The sequence below is a fragment of the Lycium ferocissimum genome, chromosome 12 (genome assembly GCF_029784015.1).
Source record: "Lycium ferocissimum isolate CSIRO_LF1 chromosome 12, AGI_CSIRO_Lferr_CH_V1, whole genome shotgun sequence".
Classification (NCBI taxonomy): domain Eukaryota; kingdom Viridiplantae; phylum Streptophyta; class Magnoliopsida; order Solanales; family Solanaceae; genus Lycium; species Lycium ferocissimum.
This window is the reverse complement of record NC_081353.1, coordinates 15,220,818-15,227,047: the sequence shown is the minus strand read 5'-3', so window position 1 is coordinate 15,227,047 and position 6,230 is coordinate 15,220,818.

The window sequence follows — 6,230 nt, the reverse complement described above, 5'->3', positions numbered from 1 at the left end:
GCAACTGTTGCTCATGGAAGTATAAAATGCTAATCTCTCATCAGTAGATGCTTATACTTATCTGACAAGTACAAATTTGTTCGCAGTTATTTAGTCGCTCGACTTGGTATTCAGCATGAACTCTATAGGATCCTATGGTTGAAATTGGTTTCTTTTTAATATGATAATTACGTTCTTGTTAAATATTTTATGTTAAACTGTAACTCTATATTATGTCAGGCTGAGTTCTACTATATGCTGTAATTTGAAAATGATTTGGGTTTAATCGCTAGTATCATTAGTGTAGCCGCATGTCAAACATCTACCTGAAGAGGCTTTCGTCTGACGTATTACCCACACTTGTTCTTTGGACTAATGTTAGGGCAAATAGATTAAAACTGTAGAGCAACATGAGGTGGGGAGAGTTTTACAGCATTAGAAATTGACCAACCTTAGTTCTCAAATCTCAAGAACAGGCCCAGGTAATAAGTACTCTCCCAAAACTTGACTGGGAAAAGGAGAAAAAAATATTTGGGAAAAAGGATTGAGGGTGGAAAAGAGGTTTGCCTCGGCAGCAAATGTTTCTTTAATAAACTTCTGAAAAAGAGTAATAATATGTATAGAAGGCTGAAACTCACAATTGACAATGTCTGATGAAGTGTGTGACCATCTCATCTAAAAGGTTTAGCCGTTAGAGAGAGCACACTTTTATTTTCTTAATTATATTCTCAACACGCCTCCTGATTCCTTTTTCATGGGCCAAGCACGTGGCAAATTGGCAAGGGTAGCAGTGAGATTCGATACCAGGATCGTAGCCCTCTCTAATACATGTTGAAGTTTGTGACCATATCATCTAAAAGGCTGTTACAGAAACTACTCTCAACATTGTTTAAGTAATTATCGCCATGCATAAAGAAATGAGGCATACTGTAACATCAACAGTTGTGAGGAATACTTTGGCAATATTACTACAAGGTTAAAGCTTGAGTCTGTTGTTTAGAGTCTTTCACAGCATGCACCTTAATTTCTTGCCTTAATTAGCTTGAACCTTGCTCATTCATTTCATCTTTTAGGACTCCTTCATTTATATTCGATCTATTAACTTTTTTCTTTTTCGGCTAGCAGCTTTTCTATGCAGAGTATTTGCTCATACCACTTGTGAGGTGAATAACAAAAAGCATGAATAATACAGCCTTTCACATTTTACTTCTGATGGATGGAAGTGTGGTAAATTATCTAGCAGCTTGTCAGTTCTCGTAGATTTTGAAAATTATTTTAATTCTGGTAATGTAGTTTTGAGTGAAGATCTTGCACCTAATTGTGTTCATTCTTGGATTACCATTAAATCAAGCGTTTTGTTGCATTTTCATATTTTCTTTTATGTACTCTCAGAAAAGTGCTTTTGCAAGAAGCACATTATCTAATATGTGCAGAAGTGTGTTTGGTTTGAAACATGTGAACTGTTTACGATTATTCAGATTAGCTAAAATAAATTACTCTTTTAATATGACATACAACCATAGGTTATGGTTGCAGAACTGATTCACCTAAAGCTTTTGATCCTACTAAGTGAAATAATAAAAATTGGGCAATTTGTAGGATTGTCCTTCGCTGGGGGTGGTCTTTTATAGTTAGTTTTAGCAAAGGGAGTGCCTAATATGAGGTCAAAACCAACAGTAAGGTGAGAGGTGCAATGTCTTTTATAGTTAGTTTTAGCAAAGGGAGTGCCTACTATGAGGTCAAAAGCAATCTTCCAAATTTATCCAAAAATATGTTTTGCAGATTTATTAAAATGTCCATTTTAGAATATACTACACTTCATCCTATTTACGTTACAAAATATTCAGCAAGTACGTTCTATACCTTTGAGGTATATAATTCAAATGTTGTATGCAGTGTTAAATTATGAAACGTGTAATTAAGCTATTTTTACTGTTGTACACCATTAAGATATACAAAATGTGAATTGTATACGCCATAAGCATACAATATACATTTCAACCACCTTTATACACCATTAAGATTTTCAAAATATGAATTGTATACGCCAAAAGTATACAATATACATAAATGAGGCTGCCTGAGTAATAAATAAAAAGCCCTTAATTTAACATATATCATGTAATTTGAATGTTGGAGAAATAAGTTAGGCCTTTTGGTTTGACGAAGGAATTAGACACAACTCACAACAAACTATAATCTCCTTTGGAGGAAATAATGGGAAAGTTACACATTTGGCCGCTCGTCAAAAGTAATTATAATCGCTAATTACATTTTCAAAAGATATTTATATATAGTTAATTTTTTTTTAGTACATAAAAGGAAAGGAAAATGAGACAATAAAAGATAAATTCACACTTATTATGTGGTAGACTTTCATCGGTACCATTTTGTTTACCATAAAAACCAAATAAGTTGTCAATGTTGTTTAGTTTTGATTATTTCATCATATGCTAGCCATAAACGAATTAGCTTTACCGTTAAAACTTAAAATTATTGGCCCAATATCTGCTGTAATACACAATTTTAAAAGGATTTATATTTTATTTATAGTTTCTTACATATTCCAATTTTATTTCCAAGGGGAATTCTCAAAATTAGTTGATTTAGTATATGTCTCCTTTTAGGTTGATGTTTAGATTTTGTCCCTACTTAAAAGTTGTGTCAACATAGGTCTCGGGTTATACAAGATAACGTACAAAATTTTCTATCGTGGTCTAACATTTTTTATAAGATTTTCGGTTTGTTCAAAAAAATTCTTTAAATTGTGATCTAAAACATTCATAAATTAGTGAATTTGTCCGCGCTTCGCGCAATTATTAAATACACTATTAAATTTATGAAATATTCTTCTTCTAATGCCTGAATATTACAAAAATATAGCAAAGATTGTTTTTCATCTTCAAATCCAAATGCATCCACAATGGGGTGAATCTGCTCCATTTGCAAGTGGTAAACCTTTAGGAATCTAATTCTATAGTGTTACATGTTCTCATTGTCCTCAAATGATTGTGAACTAAACCTTGATCTAGTCTCATTAAATAAAATACCAAAACTAAAAAGCAAATATATAATACAAGACATACATGCGATTTTTTTTTTTTAATCAAATCAAATGTATAAGCAAAGACTACGTATTTAAAAAAAATAAAAAAAAATAACCATAAGTTCAAATAAACGCATTACATACTTTTTGTAGTTTATTAATACCGACAAAGTTTTTGAGGAATAAATATAGATGATAAAACTGAAAATAACTCAGACAAAGTTGAAAGATTAACATTAATAACATAATACAAAGTTACCAAACATTACGTGTTGAAGCCCTTCAACAAAACTCTTCCCAAGAGTTGTTAAACTTTCCGAAGCTTCGTCTGTTTTTTGGTTAAACTATAAACTTTCTTCGGTAGTAATAATGTCTTTGAGAGAAATTACATACTTCATCATTATCTTTTATAAATCATCAAATTGAAAAGCCGGTTAATGCTATGATGTCGCCTGATCCCTGCAATGTTAACCCTAAAGATTTACAAATACTGTTATCTTGAAGTATATACAAAATATACGATAGAAAGAGTTTGACCCATAATAAAGATATAAGAAATAATTCATATGAAATTACTTAGAAAAGCAATGAAAATACAAGTCCATACACAAGAAAACTTTGAGAAGAGTCGTTAGTCTTGAGTAAATCCAATTACTCATCGAGTAAAATTAATTTGAAAATAATATATTTTTGAGTAAGCGCTATTCAAATGCAAAAGCTAACCTCGGCTTCAGGAAATAGAGAATAGAACAGGTTGATTCAACAGTATGGAATTTCTTATCCAAGTACGAATACTCAGCTCTTCAATATGAACCTAATACAATAATACCTGATAAGAAAATTATTGTAAGACTTAATTATTTCATATTTATCCTATAAAATAGCAACTCATAATGTTCATCACATATAATCAGTGGTAAGACTTATTTGGTATGGTTTGCTTAATATAATTAGATTTTCAAATTAGTTGCAATCATAAAATTTGTCGCTAAGCTCATGAAGTTGTATTTAACTCACTTTTTTCTTCATAAGTATAGACTAAAACCTAATACGGTGTAGCAGCCAAATTTGTCTGCAATTGCATCCAAAATGAACACTACATAATGTGTTTTAAAAAAAAAATGGGGAAAATATGCACAAACTGAGGATGCAATAAGGATACCTCAAAACTCCTATAGCGCTGTTCCCCTCTCGGCTCACGATAAATTTATAGATGGAACAAAAGAGATGCATATGAATAATCTTCCAGAATTTCAACGGGTTTTAGTACTGTAATTAGTACATAGTATTACAATAAAGAATAGGAGTAGTGGAGTAGTAAATTTTGAGTCATTTAAGTTCTTAATTAATTAGTACATAATATTATAATAAAGAATAGGACTTAGTGGATTAGTAAGTTTTGAAACATTTAAATTATAATTAAATAATAGGAATGAATGGAGTAGTAGTAATTATCATATTTATTCTTGTGTAGTAAGAAAATAGAAAAATAGGAAAATTGGCAAAAACAGGAGGAAAAAAAATTAGAATTCTTCGCTAAAGAAAGATGCCACATCACTTTTTTTTATTCCTAACTTTACTATATGTATAGAGTGAGTCATTTATTCTTAAAACAAATTGCATAAAATATAGGGGAGAAAGGTAACACACTAACGCTAACAGTAACTGAAAAAAGGCAATACTCACTAAAATCATAAGAATTGATTATCACATTCTTGCATTGCATCCGTTTCATAGCCAGGAAAATTAGCTGTGGCAATTAATTATAGGCATGAAAATGACTTGCCACGGTAGACAAAGAGACTACCTTTAAGTCTTCTTAATTACAATAATTAGGACAATCATTCTTAAAGAAATTCTCATAATAATATAAATAGGAAAAAGGAAGAAAAAGCCAAAAAAAAAAAAAGGAGAAAAAAGATAAATAGGATTCTTGGCCAAAGAGAAATGCCACATCATCTTGTCTATACCTAACTTTATATTATATATAGATTGTAAGAGAAATAAAAGTAGGTAATTTACTAAATAGCTATTCAAAAAGGGACAACAAACTAATTTTGTTGAAAAAACAAACAAACTAACGTATGCACAAGCTTTCAAATAAATCGTTGAGATGCCCGCTTAACTCCATCCTTTTCATATGTGCGTCAACTTAAATTAATCACATAAAAATTCAAAATAGTTTTAGATCCCCCTTTAAATGAAGTAAACCATTTTTTTTCTTCAAAAAAGTAGATAAGCTTTGTTTCTTCTAAACTTTATTTCATTAGAGAGAAATTGCTCTACAGTTTTTTTCTTCCTTAATATTTTTCTTGTTCTTTTTGAATAAGTTGAAAATTGAGAAATACTTGAAAATCTTTTTTTTGCGCGGATTGCCCTTCAGTTGGGGTGGTCTTTAATTTTTGCCCTTCAAATTGGTAATCTTTAATTTATACCCCTCGCCTAACACCCCGAGGGTTCGAACCCCAGCCCAGGTAAAAAAAAAAAAAAAAAAAAAAAAATCGCTAGGCGGGTTGCAACCGCTAGCAAAATGTATGCGTAAGGGCCTCACGACCGAATTCTCCCCCGCCCATGCAAATCTTGGTCTGCTGAGAGGCTCAAATTTCGCCCCCGTGAAGTGTAAATTACGCAAAAAGTAATTCACTAGTGTAAATTTAAAGACTACCATTTTGAGGGGTAAAAATTAAAGACTACCCCAGCGAAGGGTAATCCTGCAAATTGCCCTAGGAAAATCTTAAATTCATTAATTTGGCCCACAATGAGATCTCTTATTGTTGTCTAAGGAAGATCTTAGCAAATGGCCCTCTTGGTTTAAATACCTTTCAACTAAACTAGAATATTGACTCTTTCTTGCATTAGAATTCTCACTTTTATTATTAAAAAAGTGGCCCATTGAACTTCATAGGGTGATTTGTCCCATGACCAAGCATAGCCTACCTCTTTCATCTACATGCATAGTCTTTTTTTTTTCACCTGGTGCCGGTATTTGTTTTGGAATTTTTTATCGAAAATTTCATTTTGGGCACGAATATGGGTCGAAAATTTCAACTTTAGGTGTAAAACGCTCCCTATCAAAGGTGACTACATTTTCATTGTTTGAATATGAGACATCTAGTTAAGAATAAAAGAATACCTACCGTGTCACTACAAACTTTTGGCTTATCTTTATTCATAGTCAACATATCCCCTCTCCCACCCCTCAAAC